This window comes from Phascolarctos cinereus, unplaced genomic scaffold, assembly GCF_003287225.1.
Source record: "Phascolarctos cinereus isolate Bilbo 61053 unplaced genomic scaffold, phaCin_HiC Scaffold_4;HRSCAF=312, whole genome shotgun sequence".
Lineage (NCBI taxonomy): Eukaryota > Metazoa > Chordata > Mammalia > Diprotodontia > Phascolarctidae > Phascolarctos > Phascolarctos cinereus.
The window spans coordinates 41,401,506-41,418,264 of NW_027555847.1; the positions used below are offsets into that span (position 1 = coordinate 41,401,506).

A 16,759-nucleotide genomic window follows, 5' to 3' on the forward strand; every position below is an offset into this window, starting at 1 on the left:
CCTCAGATTGAATTCAATCCCTCTGTAGCCAAACTTCCAAATGAAGAAGAGGTTTTGCATTCCATTAGACTCATCTCATGTGGCAAAGTGCCTCTATTCCAGCTGAGATCTCTGAGGCAGGGATTCCACTGCTCATACAAAAGCTGACAGAAACTTTCTGGGTTATGTGGAAAAAAGAGGTTATTCCCTTAGGAGTTCAAGTATGCCTCTGTTGTCTATCTCTTTAAGAGAAAGGAAAACAGGTTGTTCTGTGACACCCACAGGGAGTCTCTATCTTGGTTGTTGCCAGCAAGATTTTTGCCTGAGTCCTTAATAGGGTGACCCTTCACCTGGAAGATGGTCATCTACCTGAGAGCCATTGTAACTTAAGAAAGGGCTGAGGAATAGTTGATATGGTGTTTGCTGACCCAAAAAAAATGCAGAAGAAATGCCAGGAGCAGAACAAAGATCTGTACACAACATTCACTGATGTAATGAAGGCCTTTGATACTGTTACTCATGAAGGCTTGTGGAAAATTAAGGCAAAATTTGTTTGCTTTGAGAAGTTTATCAGTATTGTACATCAGTTTTCTGATGACATGCTTTCCAAGGCTCTGGATAAAGAACAATGTTCTCAACCTTTCACAGTCAATAATGGAGTACAGCAGGGCTGTGTGTTTGCTCCTGTGATTTTTAGCATGATGTTTTCAGCAAAGTTTTCAAGTGCCTTCAAGGTGGATGAAAACATCATCAATGTCAGATGGCACACTGATGGTAAATCATGTAACCTGAAAAGGCTAAATGCAAGACTAGAGTAGAGGGAGAGCTGGTGCACAGCTTTCTGTTCACAGGTGATTGTACTCTCAGTGCAGCCTCTGAGTCTGAGATACAACAAAGTATGGATCAATTCTCTGTTGCTTGTGCTAATTTTGGTCTAACAACACCAAGAAAGCACAGGTTCTCCACCAGCCAGCACCATATCATCCATACATGGGACCACTGGATATTGTAAATAGAGAAATATTGAATGTTGTGAATAAGTTCACTTACCTTGGTATTATGCTTTCCAGAGATGTCCATATAGATGATGATATTGACGCATGCATTGCCAGAACTGGCTCACTGTTTTGGAGGATCCAAAGGAAAGTGTGTGAAAGAAAAGGTATTACACAGCCTACGACTAAAGGTATACAGAGCTGTTGTGCTGACCTCATTGTTGTATCCCTGTGAAACCTGGACAATATACCAGTACCATGCTAAGAAACCAGATCACTTCCTTTGGAGTCATCTTAGGAAGATTCAAAGATCACCTGACAAGATAAGGTATTGGACACTGAAGTCCTTTCTCGAGGTGAACTGCCAAGCATTCAAACTTTATTTCAGAGAGGGAAACTCTGATGGGATGGTCATGTTGTTCGAATGCCAAAAGTACATTTGCCTAAAAGACTATTTTGTTGAGAACTCACACAAGTCAAGTGCTCATATGGAGGTCAGAAGTGATATAAGGTTACTCTCAAGATCTCTCTGAAGAACTTTGAAATCACTTGTGAGATATGGGAGACACTGGCATAGGACTGCCCAGCATGGCATTCTCACACCAAAGAAGGTGCTGTTCTCTATGAGCAAAGAAGAATTGCAGTAGCTTAAAAGAAATGTTAGATGGATGAATTTAGAGAGATCTCCACTCCAAATGCTCATATGAACTATTTGTTCCCAACCTGTGGTAGAACCTTTTAAGCTCATACTGGTCTGATCAGCCACAGATGCATACACTGTACTTTGACCCCAAGTGATGTCATTTTGGTTCTTTTTGAGAACAAAGTACAACAACCAACCGGATTCCCACCTTTTGCAAGAAGCTTTTCCCAGTCCTTTATCTTAGTGCCTTTGTCTGATATTGTCTTCAATTTATCGTGTATATATCATTTTGACACATGATTGTTTTCTTGGAGTCAGGAAGACCTGAGATCAAATCGACTCGTATAATTACTAGCTGTGTTACTCTGGGCAAGTCATTTAACCTCTGTTTGCTCAGTTTCCTCAACTGTAAAATGGACATAATATCACCTACCTCTTTGAGGCTGTTGCAAGGATCAAATTAAATAATAATTATAAGATGCTTAACACAGTGCCTTCCACATAGTAAGTGCTATTATTATTATTTATTAATTTTTTTTCAGATATTACTATTATTTTCTCCCCAATTAGCCTGTGAGCTCTCCCCTGCCTTTTTCCTTTTGTTTTTGGTATTCCCAGTGCTTAGCAGAGTGGCAGGCACATATTAGACAATAAGTGGTTGTTGACTGACTGATCTGGAGTTTGATAACGTGGTGTTTTGATGGATTTTTTTTAACTCAATATATTGGACCTGAGATGTTATTGATAACTCCTAAAAAGAAAAAATTACCTACTTCTCACTTCTTAGAATTTCCAGGGGCACTGGAAATTGGATGACTTTTCCAGGATCACTGAGCCAGTATCAGAAACCTGGGTAGTGGTCTTCCTGACTCTGAGATTGATGATATCCTCCTATGCCATATTGTTTTTTTTTCTTATTTATTACTAATAGAATAATGAAAAAAATGAATGAATGGATGGATGGATGAATGCATGGAGCATTTTTAAAGTGTAAAGGTTTGTGTTAAGCACTGGAGATACAAATAGAAAAGGAAGACATTAATGATAAATGATAGCTTACATTTTATAGAGCAATATAAGGTTTGCAAAATGATTTACATACATTATCTCATTTGACCCTCATGACAATCCTCTGAGAGTACGTATGCCTCATTTTATAGATTAGGAAATGGACTCCCAAAGATTTTAAATGACTTCTCCAAGGTAATACAGCTGGTTAAGTATTTGAGGCAGGACCAGAACTATATAGTTGCTCTATACACATGTATTGAAGAATTAATCTTCCGTTCCATTTAACTCACACATCAAAGGCTCACAGGAACATTGCTTTTACCTTCAAAACACCCCTATAGAAAACATTTAAAATTTCAATTCTTCCATATTATGACTTCTATATATCGGAGTAGTTTCCCACTTTGGGGGGATATTTGAATTCAGGAATAAACCAATGCTTCTATTTTTAAGAAAATAAGTGAGGTGGAAAATGAGGCCAATCTTCAGGTGGAACCTTGTTAGTACAGACATACATGACCAGGCTTGAACCCATTGCTTTCTGGCTGTTTACAAAGAATGTGGTTAAACTTCTGAGCTTAGTTTGACTTTTATTTTCTTCTGTAGAGTTTGACATTGGGAAATGTTTCCCCACAGGCATAACATTCCCCTTTGTAGGGACTATATTTAATATTCTCTCTTAACTTCCTCTTCAGAAATCATCCCAGTTGAATAATTATGCCTCGGGCAAAGAATTTAACCCCCCACCCCCACCCCAGCCATCAAATTTAAACCTGGGACAAATTCTGCTCTCACTTGCCTTTGCAGTTTCCAAGAAATACACCCACTGAGGTTAGTAATTATCGAAATTTATAACATCACTCATTAATTTTTGACAACTCTTATTCAGTTGCTTCAGAAGCAGGACACTGAGTGGTTTCTATGTTGTTCTGTACGCTGGAATCCTCTTCCCAGGCTTGCTCAGGTTTTTTAAAGGACAGTTATTTTTCAGTGCACTGGAGGAGAACAGAAATTGGAAGGACAATCTCACAGTCACAGTGAAGTCAAAATTAGAAGTCCGTGATTTCCTAACAACCAGTCAGGACTTAAATTGGGTAGGACTTTTTTTTTTTTTCATTTTTAACTAATGGCTAGTTAAGAAGGTCAGGTTTTTTTTTATATTTGCTAGTAAACAAAGAGAAAAAAATAAAGATTTGAATAATTTTTAGAGTGAAAGCTTTTAAATAATCCCATGTTGATATGAAGATTTTAAAGCACCTGACCATGCAATTTGGATGTTGTCTCCCCATTAAGTTGTATGCTTTCTGAGAGAAGTGATAATTTGTCTCGTATGCCCCTCCCCCTTTGTATTCCTACCATTTAACACAGTGCCTAGTATATAGTAGGTGCTTAATGAATGCTTGTTGCCTGATTCACTGACTGATGTGAAGACAAGGAAAATATTTTAAAATTATATATGATTAGGTGTCAATAGTTCTCAGATCCTCAAGGTTAAAATATGGACCTGCAGAATTTAAGTCTACACAAAGACCACATAATGCACAGAATAAAATGTTGCCTTTGGAAGTTGCAAAGATTTGAGGGTTTATAAGTCTGGAATACAATGACAAAAATATCCTTGTTGTCTGAATGGCCAAGAGCTTTTAAAATATGAAATGTTATAGAGTACCAACCCCTTGATGAGGATATATGTGTATTTATGTATGTGTGTATACACGTACATGTATGTATATGTATGTATATACACATAAATGTACATATACATACATATGTGTATATATAGCACTACCTAATATGTGTGTATGTGTATAATACGTAGTGCTAAATTATGGCCAAATTTAGTACTGCCCTCTGAAATGTAGCAATAGCTGTTCTGCCAAGCTTGCTGTAGGACCATCTGAGACAAAAATCGAAGAAAACCAATGGGAGAACTTGAATTATCTTTCACCTGCTCCTAGCTGAGTCTGTTTGCAGTAAAAAATAGAGTAAAGGTCTTTCTAAGATCATACTGATGTAGAAAAAGGTGTTTAGAAAAGTTCAGGACTCATTTTTATTCCATTCCTATGAAGGAAAAAGCCCTAACGCTAGATTAGCCAGTGACAGGGAGACAGGGAAAAAAGGAGGCAATTAGGGAAGACTGGATGTTGGAAGGATGTGTGCAGTAGGGGTGATTGGAGGGAGAAGAAGGGAAAAGGCTGCTCAGTAAAGGAAAGGAGAGAGGAGGTGGGAGTGGGAGGCAAAGCAGAAAAGGAAGGCGGGGGAGCGAAAACCCAGGAGAGAGGGCGACAGGAGAGGAGAGAGGGAGGTGAGACTGCCTTGGTTCTGAGAGGAGAGGGAGTGGATAGTCAGGGAGGGGTACAAGGCGGGACGGGAGCTGCCTGTCTTGTCTTGTGCCAGCTACAGGAGGGGGTGAGGCGGAGCCTCCCCGACGGATTCGCGTGCTGCTGCCAGCCTGGGAGAGGCTGGTTACTCCCCGAGGAGCAGCAGCGGCAAACAAGAGGCTCTTAACCACGAAAAGTCAGCCTCCCTCCTCTCTGCTGGGGTGGCAGAAGAACTTTCCTTTGGGGAGTCACGGAATCTGATCTCGCCCAGGAAGGCCAAGGAGGTGTGTGGGGAGAAATGGGGGTGGTGGTGATCTTTCTCACTCACAGTCATCTCCCCCTTCTCCCCTCCCCCGCTATTTCTTTCGCTCCCTAGACCTTTTAATCCCTAAAGGATTGCTCTCTCAAGAGAGGAGACTGGGTGGCAATTTTGCTCCGTATTGGAAAGTGTGTGTGTGTGTGTGTGTGTGTGTGTGTGTGTGTGTGTGAGACCACCTATTCACCAAGCTCAGTATTTCCCAAAGTAAGGAACAACATGTCTGGGGTCCTCCACCTGCCTCCTTCAAATCGTACCTTTTTCTCCCTACTTCCCTGATCCTTCAGCGCTCCTCCCTCCATTACTAAAATTTAGTGTTTCTGTCTATTAGGTGGATGGTGGAATCTCTGAGGGGCTCCCTCCCACCTTAACACCCTCTGTCTGTTTGGGGCTACTGTAGGTAGCCTTTCCTCTACGATCCCCAAGCCCTTCTTCCGTTCATCTAGCTTTCTGGAAGGGGTGAAGTGCACTGGCTCTCAACTGTCCCTTCCTTCTGCCACCTAGGTGTGCAAAAGCATCAGGGTCTCTCAGACCTGTGTGTGTGTGTGTGTGTGTGTTGGGGGGAGAGAGAGAGAGAGAGAGAGTTTGAAAGAATTGGGGGCTCGCCGCGTTACCATGGCTCCCTGGAAGCTGTGCCTAAGGACCTAGACATGCCGGTCACGGATGTTCCCTTCTTCGCTCTTTGTGCCGGTTTTTTGGTGAGTATGTACCAGTGTGGAGTGTGAATGTAAACGTGTGTGTGTGTGTGTGTGTGTGTGTGTGTGTGTGTGTGTGTATGAAAGAGAGAGAGAGAGAGAGAGAGAGAGAGAGAGAGAGAGAGAGAGAGAGAGAGAGAGGAGACAGAAATCTGTAAAGCTGGGGTGGGGGGAGGGTAGATGGGGAAGTTCCTGTCCCTGTCCACTCCTTGCCAGCCGCACACTCTCAGCAAGGAGGCGGGGCGGAAAATCCAATCAACTCCCTTTCTTACTATTACTTGGGCCGCTAATAACCATTATCTCCAGGGGGTGGGCAGTGGGGGAGGAAGAGGGAGTGCAGAGCTGAAGTAGAAACGCTGGCAACAAGGAAGGGCAAGTGCCTGGAGAGCGCCCAGCCAGGGGGCCAAGGTACAGGACAGCGTGTGTGTGTGTGTGTGTGTGTGTGTGTGTGTGTGTGTGTGTGTGTGTGTGTGTGGCCGCGCTTCTACTTGGAGGGGTGGGGAGGGAGAGAGGGAGGTAGATGAGAATTAGGGGGTGGGGAGCATAGGGAAACCCAAGGAATCTAGTGTGTGAATTGTAGTGGTCAGATGGAGCTGCCTCTGGCTCTCTGGTGAGGCTGAGGCTCTAGGGAGGTTTTTGTATTTCCCCAAGAGGATAGGGAAAGGGGTGGGAAGGTGGAGTGCCTGGCCGAGAAGTGCCCTGGGTGACTCCCCTAGGGACCAGATCTAAGCTGTTACAGTGGAGTGCTCGAAGAAGAAGGGTTCGTTGCTGGGTAAGAGGTGCTTGGCAAGGAAATTCCACGTTCCGAGTCCCTGTTGCTTGCTTGGTGCCTTGCCCTTTAAATCCTCGGCTTTGGCTGCCAGGGGAAAAGTGAGCCAGGCTCAGCCCGCGGGGAGCAACGGAGGCGGTGGCGCTGGGGACCCGGCAACTTGGGTAGCTTTGGAATGCGTTCTGTGGCGCACGCTCCTGTGCCCGTGTGTACGCGCCCGCGTTCATGAGAGCGCGCCCGCTCCATGAACATCTTCAGGAGTTGGTGGGGAGGGGAGGCCTGGATGCTGAGCTCTGGCACCAGCGGCTCTTTTGGAAGCCACCTTCTGCTCCATCCCGTTCTGTCTGCTCTTCCCTATCTTCTCTGAAACCATCTGTCACTGCCACCGAGACCGTTCAGATAAGGCAAAATTCTGGCCAGAACAGATTGAGATGAATAAGCTGCTGGACCTGGAAAAGTTGGCATAGAAGGGCATCCAGTAGTATGCTTCAGCAAACAGAAGGGAGGGGAAACTTTGAGCAGCCCGTAGTGGTGAAAAAAAAAAAAAAAGAAAAATTTTAATGAATAAAATTAAGATATTTTTCAGGACTCTGAATTGGGGAGGTTTCCTTGTTACCATTTTCACTTGCTGCTTTTTGAGTTCAGTTTGCCTAATTTCAGCCTCCCCTGATGGCTAATACTGGGCTTGGACAATCTTCCTTGGCTCAGGTATACATTTAATTTCTTTCTGCCTATTTTGATCCTTAAGTGCTGTAGTGAATTTGCACAAAGTGGCACAGAGTGTGATGGTCTATAATCATCTCTTGCAAGCTCCTCAATGTAGTTAGGGAGTAAATTGAGACAAATGGATGATAATTTAAAAGAATCTGACAGTGTGATTTCTGGGTAGTGTAGTTCATTAAAAATGGAATTTCAGATAATTTTGTACCCACTTAGCAAAACGGACGTTCATCTGATGCTTTGTATTTTGGGGTTGTTATACAGTCCTCATGGCCCTCAAACAAAGGCTTTTAGTGAAAGGAAATAAGTGTTTACTTTTCAGCTCACTGGGTGTGTGATTTCTTCAGCATAGACTATAAAGGTAATACTCCCAGCTCTGTAAAGTTAATTTCAATCATTAAGTCCACTACATGATGTAATACCCCACTGAACATAGCTGTTACCTTGAAGTTCAGTAATCTCATGAAATATATAGACTCTCTATATGAAATCCATCTTACATGTTTATTCATGTGAATTTGGTGAATGTCAGAAAGATGACATGCCAGAAATTAAATATGTATATGTATATATGCATACATGTATATATGTATATGCATATATTTATGTATATTATATATATGTATATGTATATGCCATTATCCACTGCTCCCCACCTTCATATCTTAATGTAGCTATTTCTTTGATAATAACTTCAGTATAGGTGAATGATTATTTCAGCCACTTTTCACTGCAATTGGCACATAGTAAACCCTGAATGAATTCTTGTCCTTCAAACCACAGAAGATAGGTCTTTTTGGTTTTGTCTAAACATTTTATCTAGTCATTTAGATGTTTTATTTTATGGAGGATTTCACAAGTAAAATATTAGATCACTAATATTTTTTTTTCCATTGGCTAAGGGAACATTTCACTTTGAAACTGAACCAATGGAATGAAATAAGCAAAAGCAAAGGGATGAGTTAGGGAGAACCCACTGTAAAATCTGATTAGATTGTGTATTTATTGGTAAAAGTTTGGGTATTCTGTGTTGACAGTCCCTCTTGAGAGAAGACTTAATCTTCAAATTGAGGCTTAAAACATATCTGAAAGAATTAATGTGACAGCTTGCCTTGAGCTCATTTGATCATTTAAATGTTGTTTCCCAGGAGCCCTGGCATAGATGTTTCACTTATTGGAAATTATTTTTCACTTTGATTTGTGACAGATGACAGAACAAAGTATTCTATGCTATTTTTACAGTTTTTGAGATTACTTAATGCTTTCCTTAAAAAGAAAAAGTCCATCAGATGAACAGCTTACATCAGTCAGAAATATACATTAAAAAAAAAAATAAAAAACAACTCCCTGAAGTAGAGACAAGGGGAAAGAAACAACCAATCATAGAGTTGAACTGGATTCATATTTAGGAAACCACTTGACAAGTTTAATCAAGTTTAATCAAGGCAAGGAACCCTGTTTCTTCATGCAAACAGTTGTCAACGATGCATTCTATTATTTGTTTCAATTAGTATATAAAGTTTTTTCCCCCCAGTTGGAGAGTACTATAGTTTCAATTATGAACATTTTGATTACACTTTCATTCTAAGGAACTAATTCAGTCTGAGGAGAATGCAATTATTATGGTGATTTACATACAATATGCTAAGTTAAAATAGCTAATGAGAGAAAGCATAATGTGTCTTCTATTCATTCCAGAAAGAAAAAAAATTATGCTAAGCATTCATTCAAAGAAAAAAACAACTTTATTCATGAGCATCTTAACATTACCTCCAAGCAGTCTGATACAATGACAGTTTACCTGAAACTAAAAGGCTAACTATGTTAATTTTCTTTTGCCTTTGCAAATAGGTGGCATAGTAGATCGAGCACTGGGCCTAGAGTCCAGGAGAAAACTGAGTTCAAATTGTGTCTACGTTACTTCCTTGCTAGATAACTCTAGGAAAATCACTTAAGCTCTTTTTGCCTTACTTTCCCAATTGTAAAATGGGATAATAATAGCCCTCATCTCCCAGGGTTGTTGTGAGGATCAAATAAGATAATATTTGTAAAGTGTCTAACATGGGGTGGGTGCTTAATATGTACTTGTTCCATTCTCTTCCTCCCCCCCCCCCCCGCCCCAGCATTTCTAGCTTTTAGGCAGTTTTTGGCACTTAGGTACTTAATAAATATTTACTGACTGATTGACTCATATTAGCACAACATATGCCACTTCTTTTCTTCTTGAGGGCCAATGAAGGAGAATGGAGGGGGATAAACCTCTATTCCGATTTAGTGCTTTTCCCTTAAAAATTCCTCGCATTTTAACTGAAGGCAAGAATCTTTTTTTTTTCCTTCTCTAATTTGGGAGGACAGTTCACACCTCAAACATTACTAATTACTGCAGTTTATTTTATCAGTGTTGCTAGTCTAGTTAGTTAATTATAGCTTCCACATAAGCCTCATGGTGAGAATAATGAATTAGGGTAGCATTTTGATCAAAAGAACATCTATCCCTTTTATCTTCTGTGAATACAAGTGTTATTGTGTTACTGAAAGTCACCATAATTTCCCCAAAGGAAAAAATAAACAATAAATGGCCAGGATTCTATACCATTTGACTTAGAAATTGGATGAATGAGTTGAATTGATCAGAAACAAGTGGCTGTGAGCTGCTGGTTGCTTGGCAACCCAACATTATTCTGTAATTTCTCCTGGTGTATTTATCCAGTAAACTAGAAAATTCTGTTTTGTTAAAGAATGTTTTTAACTGGTGCATAAATAGACCATAGCCAATGGATATTTTCTGTATTGAGGATTTAAAATGATGCTTATATGCCTTCCTATTGTAAATGGATAATCAAATGTCAAGAGAAAAGGGAACTCTTTTCTCAGATTCATATTGCTTAGAAAAGCTTATATTTTTTCACATTTATTCACACTGCCTTGTAGCCATGTGTAGGATCAGCATTTCTTATCTTTATGGGGATATAATTATTGAAGTATACTCAATTTCAGTTTCTCGTGTGGGCCTCCACACCAAATTAGTTGTCACTAATCCAAATAATTCAGGCCCATCAAATCTAACCCTTTCATACTTTTATTTCAATAGATTCATGATCTCATGAGTATGTCTATTTCCTCCACCTATGAAAAATGTCACCTGTCTATATGTTCTTATATTTTGTGAATTTGTGCATATCATTTCGTAAATCTGCTTGAATGTGTTCCCAGCAAATGAGTTCATTTCATTCACTTAACAGTTTGTGAATATTGGTTCAGAGTTAGGTTTCATGTGTTATCCCACATTCTTGATGTATTCCTGTCCCACCCATTTTTCAGATCATGTATGTCTTTTGGCAATATCCTGTTATCAATCTTTCTGTTTCTTATTATGTACTGTACACTTTTCTTTCAGTTCAGATCATATCCTTAGCACTTAGCACACTGCTTGGCAAATATTAAGTCCATAGCAAATGGTCATCTAAATTTCATGCTAAAAATTCCTTCATTCACTGATAATGCTATCTGCCTTGCAGACATACTGAAGTATGGAAAGAGAATATCAATTTGATTCAATAATTCAACTCAATTAATATGCTTGCATTGTGCTGATGATTCAGGAATAAATGATCCTCTGCCCTTTAGCACCTTCTCTTATTTAGGTGGATTCAATACGAACACAACTAAGTATAATAAAGGGTGGGAAGGGAAGAGGTGAAGGAGAGATCAGACAAAGAATCCAAGGAAAGTTTGAGTCAGATGAGATCATGAACGTATTTGGCTCTATCAGCAAAGGCCTCTTGGAGGAAGCTACTCTTGACTATAGACTTGAAGGATAATTAGGATTCCAAAAGACATGAGGAAGGAATGTGATAGCAAGAAGTTTGGATTACGGAAAGAGTACGGGTTTCCCAAAGTGATCCAATTTGATCTCTTCCTTTAGTTTTGGGCCCAGGTTGCTTGGACAGCAATGTCCAAGAGATATATCAAGGAAGAAATATGTATACACACATACATACATAAACACACATACACATGTATATGCACACACACACACACACACACACACACACACATATATATAATTAAAATGCTTACACACATTTTATCAATCTATGGATAAATAATGATATATTAATTGTCTATTACACACCAGAAACTGCTAAATTTTTAGATTCAAAGATAAAAAGGAAACAATCCTTACCTTCAAGGAGCTTTCATTTTATTAAGGGACATAAAATATATATGTCTAAATAGATACAATATATATGCAAAGTAGATATAAGCTTGTGTTTTCATATACTTTTTTTTTTGGTAAATTGTGAATAAGTGAACCAATAACATTGAATGGACACAGATTACATTGAAGAGAATCTGCAGGGATCTGCAGGCTCAAGTGAAATAGCAAAACCTTCCAAGAGAAGCATTAGGGAAGTCTCAGAATCCATAGGGATTAAAGGATATACAGTAGGAAGGGAGTTTAGGATTCATTTAGTCCAGTTCCTTTTTAAAAGATAAGAATGTGAAGTCTTAGAGTAGTAGAGTGACTTTCCCAAGGTCTCACAGTCACGTAGCAGGAAGTCAAGCCTAAGTTACCCAGATTTTCATGGTATACTATGCCTCTTCTGCCCTGGCCATCTCCTTCTAACCTGTCCTCTATAAGGCAGATTTTCTTATATTCTATTATTATCTCGTGATTATTCCTACCTTTGTATTTGAGACTCTAAACAGTACATTTTCCATGACTTCAGTGACTATATGAACATGCACCTTCCTGTTATGTATCTTGTTTGACAGTAATTTTCAGCAGATCATTATCTCCATGGTCACATCTGTGACAGCATATTGTATGATTTAAACATAATCATGGTAGTTGCTGTGTTTGAAGATAGTTTTGAGGCTATTTTATTTCCCTTGTTGAGCTAAATGGTTATTTTGAAATCCAGAAACAAGAGAAACAGAGGAATCATTCATTGTCACACTCCAGCAGGTTTTTGAATGCAAAAAAGCATTCTAATGGAGGAAAAATGCCATCAAAACCTAACTATTCCCTTCTCACATATGCATGCTTATTCCATGCATAGATAATTATTGTAGAGATTTTCTAAAGATGACAAAATTGACATGTAGATCAATAACTGTGGATTTCTTCTTGCTTGTATGTATTTTTTCTCATAAAAGTACTGTCTATGATCTTTTCCATTAAAAAATAATCATTCTGCAATTGCCTTTAAAATTGTGTCACCTCTACTTTTACAGAAATGCAAATTTCTTTTATATTATTTGGCTAGGTCTAACCACTTTTCCTGTTTTAATTGCCTTAATTGTTATTTCTTTAGGGGAAGAAGGGCACTGGCCAATAGGGGCACATTGGAAACTATGCTGATACCATCCAAATATGGCAGTTATACTACCATGGGTGATTAGAATAAATCTCCATACCGTATCTGTTCCATGTCACATCTGTTCTGTTTTGTGGCCATCCTTCCAGTGTTAACCAGTTATGATCTTGGGATAATTGGGTTATCTGAGTCTCACATGAAGCTTTATTTAAGGTATTCTCTTCCGCCCACTCAGATAGTTTTTATTTTTTTGAGAGTCAAAATTCCGCATAATGTTCCATCAATTTTCTCTGTAATATTTTGTAAATGAGTTTGTACTCTAATCTGGTCCCACCTCTAACTACAGTGTTCCAGTGTTTAACAAGGAGAAAAGTTTTTTATAGCTGAGTTGGTTTTGGGGATAACTCAGTTTCCCTGTTCTAGTAACTCTTATGCAGTGGTTATAATTCTGTAAAAAGTGGTAATCAAATCAATATCTTGTGTTTGTTTTAAATTTAGATTTTAGATTCAATATTTTGTTTGTTGTTGATAAATGGCTATAATGACACACAATATCTTTAAGTCTTAGTTCTTCTAATTGGGTATTGATCTTGATTTTCTTCTAATTTGTCAATTTCCATGAACCATTGATACTCAGCATGGGCAGCCAGGCATCTTCTGTCTCTAACTAATATTCCATTTCAATTGGGTTGAGTTGTTGAACTATTATTTTATAATGTTAACTAGCATTTATATTGTGCTTTAGGCTTATAAAATACATGTATCACCCAGAACTCAAGTCCATTTGCCTAATACTTTTCTCATTAATGAAGACTGATTATATATACACACCCATACATGTATGTAAATATATATATATAGTATACATTTACATATATACGTGTGTAAGCATATATATGCTTCTTCATAAACAGATGTGTATATCTATGCGTCTATATATGTATGCATCTTTTTTGTATATATGTGTACAGAATATATGTATGTGTGCGTATATATACATATATATATATGTATATATACGCACACATACATATATGTGTATGTGAGTGTGTATATTTCTTCCCTTGATCTCTCTCTTCCCTGAAGAAAATATGTAACTGCATACTTTCCCTCTCAAACTTGAATGCTGGAAGATGAAGCTGTATACCAAAAAGTTCTCACAAATGCCTCCTTACATTGATTCATTAATCTCCACCTCTAATGAGAGTCTTATGCAAATGGACTTGAGCCCAAGGTTAAACATTTCATTTTATTTGATCTTTACAACAATCCTGTAAGTTAGGTGCATTTTAGAGATGAGGAAATTAAAGCACAGTGACTTATTCAGGGTTACATAGCTAGTAAGTGTCTGAGCCAGAATTTGAATTGAAGTGTTCCTGACTCTAAATCTCATATGCTATCCACTGTGCCACTTAACAGCTTCAGTACATCAAATCCCTGCAAACTCTTTTCATCCTGAAGAAGTTAGACATCTGAACACTCTAGTTTTTCTTTTCAAACTTTGATTTAGAACCACATTTTCCAACAGAGCTTTTACTACTATCCTCTTTCCTTAACTTCGACTTTGAATCAGCAAGTGTCAAATTATGAGATGATTTATTTAAGAGGATCTTGTCAAGATGTTCACAATATTCCATTAGATGAGGTTAAACAGAAAGGTAAAATTCAGTCCCTGCTCTCAAAGACCTAATCGGCTAATGGATGAGACAACATGCAAACAAGTTGGTCTAGAACATGTTCTATGCAGGAACTTTGAGATAATCTCAGAAGAAGGGTGCTGAGATGAAGGAGGAAAGGAGAATGCTTTTAATAGAAAGTAGGACTTTAGCTGAGAATCAAAGGAATCCAGGACAGCCAAGAAATGGACAGGAGAGGGTAGAGAGGTGTAGACTTAAGGAACAACCGTGAAAGCATTTGTTGTTGGGAGATGGAGTGCACAGGAGCATCAAGGAAGCCAGTGTCACTAGATCAGTGCAGAGGGAGCGGAGTGAGGTGTAAGGAGTCGGAAAGGGTAGGAGGAACTAGGCTATTATGGGCTTTAAAAACAAAGGATTTCCTATTTAATTCTGGAAGTATTGGAAAGTTGCAGTAGTTATTCAGCTAGGGGAGTGATGTGTTCAGATATGTGATTAATGAAGAGCAATCCAACGGCTGAGTAAAGAATGGACTGACATAGGGAGAGATATGCAACAGGAGTACCAACCAAGAAGCTATTGCCTGCTGGTGATGATGGCCTGCACTAGCCTGGATGCTAGTATCAGAGGAGAGAAGGGAACGTATAGGAGGGGTGTTACAGAAGAATATTTGATTATATATGGGCACTGGGACTTCAGAGATGAGGCAAGGAATGCAAGTGACTAAGCAGGTGATGGTACCCTTGACAATAATAGGCAAGTTAGGAATAGAGGAGGGTTTTGTTATATTTATATTGATATTGAATTGAATTTTGTATGTGTTGAGTTTAAATTGTCTATGGCATATCCAGTTTGAAATATTTGATAAACAGTGAAAGCTATAAGCCTGGAGTTCATAAGAGAGGTTAATGGTGGACAAATAGATCTGAGAATCACCTGCATTGAGATGAAAATTGAAACCACAGATGCTTTCTTTCTTTTCCTTCCTTCCTTCCTTCCTTCCTTCCTTCCTTCCTTCCTTCCTTCCTTCCTTCCTTCCTTCCTTCCTTCCTTCCTTCTTTCCTTCCTTTCTGTCCAATCTGTTTATTTTACAGGTAAGAAAACTGAGGCATAGAATGGTAAAATAAGTCCTGTAAGATTTCAAAGGTAGGAGGACCTTTGAATACAGACACTGTTGGTCCTGAATCTAAATGCAGTCTTCTTTCATTGCATCATGTTGCTTCTCCCTCAAATTCAGAATTGTGTGTTAACTCTTCAAGCTCCTACATATGCCCATTGTTTCTACACCAATCCAGATTATCTGGACTTCCTCTTCAAAATTTTTGGCCATACCACAGATCTGTATTTCTGGGCTTCCCTCCCCTATTCCAGCCAACATTTAGCTGGCCTGGTGCCCCATTGCCTTACTTTGTCTGCTTTCTAAGGTGATTACTGAGAATCTCATAAGTTATCGAATGCTAATGTGTTAGAAGACATTAATGGTTTAATGTAGTACTCTTTCCATTTGCATTTTGCATTTTAACTGCCTAAAGCACAAGGAATTATACCAATACTAGAACTTTCAGGCATTGAGACAAAGCAGTAAAGTGTTTAATAGGAGTGACGTTGTGGCTCCCTGCTGATCACTTTCTACCACATTGTCGACATTGTGGACGGCTTCCCCCTCCTGGTCAACGTTCTCTGCTCCTAAATATAGCATGTAAATGGGAAATCATGAATGAAGTAATCTACAGTCAGAAAAAGATTCTTCTGTCTTTGTGTGAAAAAGGTTTCTTTTATGGTGCCAGAGAGAGAAGGCCTAGTTCAATTGAACATAAAATAACAGGAGGCATTTGTTAATGGTCTGAACGATCAGAGAGCAGGTTGGGAATTAGGAATGTTATCTCACTGAGGACCTTTGCTGAAAGATTGTAAAGGGACAGCTGACTGCCTAGATAATAGATATTGATGTTTTATGTATTTCTTTGTCCAACAAAAGAGACATCTAGTATTCAAGGGTTTCAGAGAAAGGTAAACACTGACCTTTTCTACGTTCTTGTGAAAAATGTATTTGTCTCTTGACAGTTATATGTTACATTTAAAAACACATACAGTCATATTTATCTATGAATGTGACACCAACAGAATGGCAGCTTCTTCACATCAGGGAGTGTTCCATTTTTATCTTTACATCACTGCTGACTAGCACAGTGTCCAACACATGGGAATAGGGACGAGACCTGTGATTTCACTGTATAGAGATGGGAGGAAATTCTCTCTACCAATGAAAATTGGCACCTTTTCTGCAACTTATTGTTTGGGTAAATTGCTTTCCCAGAGTAAAATAGTAAGTATCAAAGGCAGAACTTGAAC

General features: G+C 39.0%; 1 protein-coding gene across 4 annotated transcripts in view; it reads left to right on the plus strand.

Annotated features, from left to right (window-relative positions):
• Nucleotides 1-4,965: 4,965 nt before the first annotated feature.
• CHL1 (cell adhesion molecule L1 like) overlaps nt 4,966-16,759 on the plus strand; it is a 288,040-nt gene continuing 276,246 nt past the window's right edge. Inside the window, exon 1 of one of the 4 annotated variants that reach the window (XM_020979269.2) lies at nt 4,966-5,233. The gene's annotated coding sequence lies outside the window, so the exon portion shown is untranslated. Of the gene's footprint in view, nt 5,234-6,271; nt 6,369-16,759 lie in introns of those variants that run through there. The other 3 variants (XM_020979271.2, XM_020979272.2, XM_020979270.2) reach the window with 3 other exon arrangements.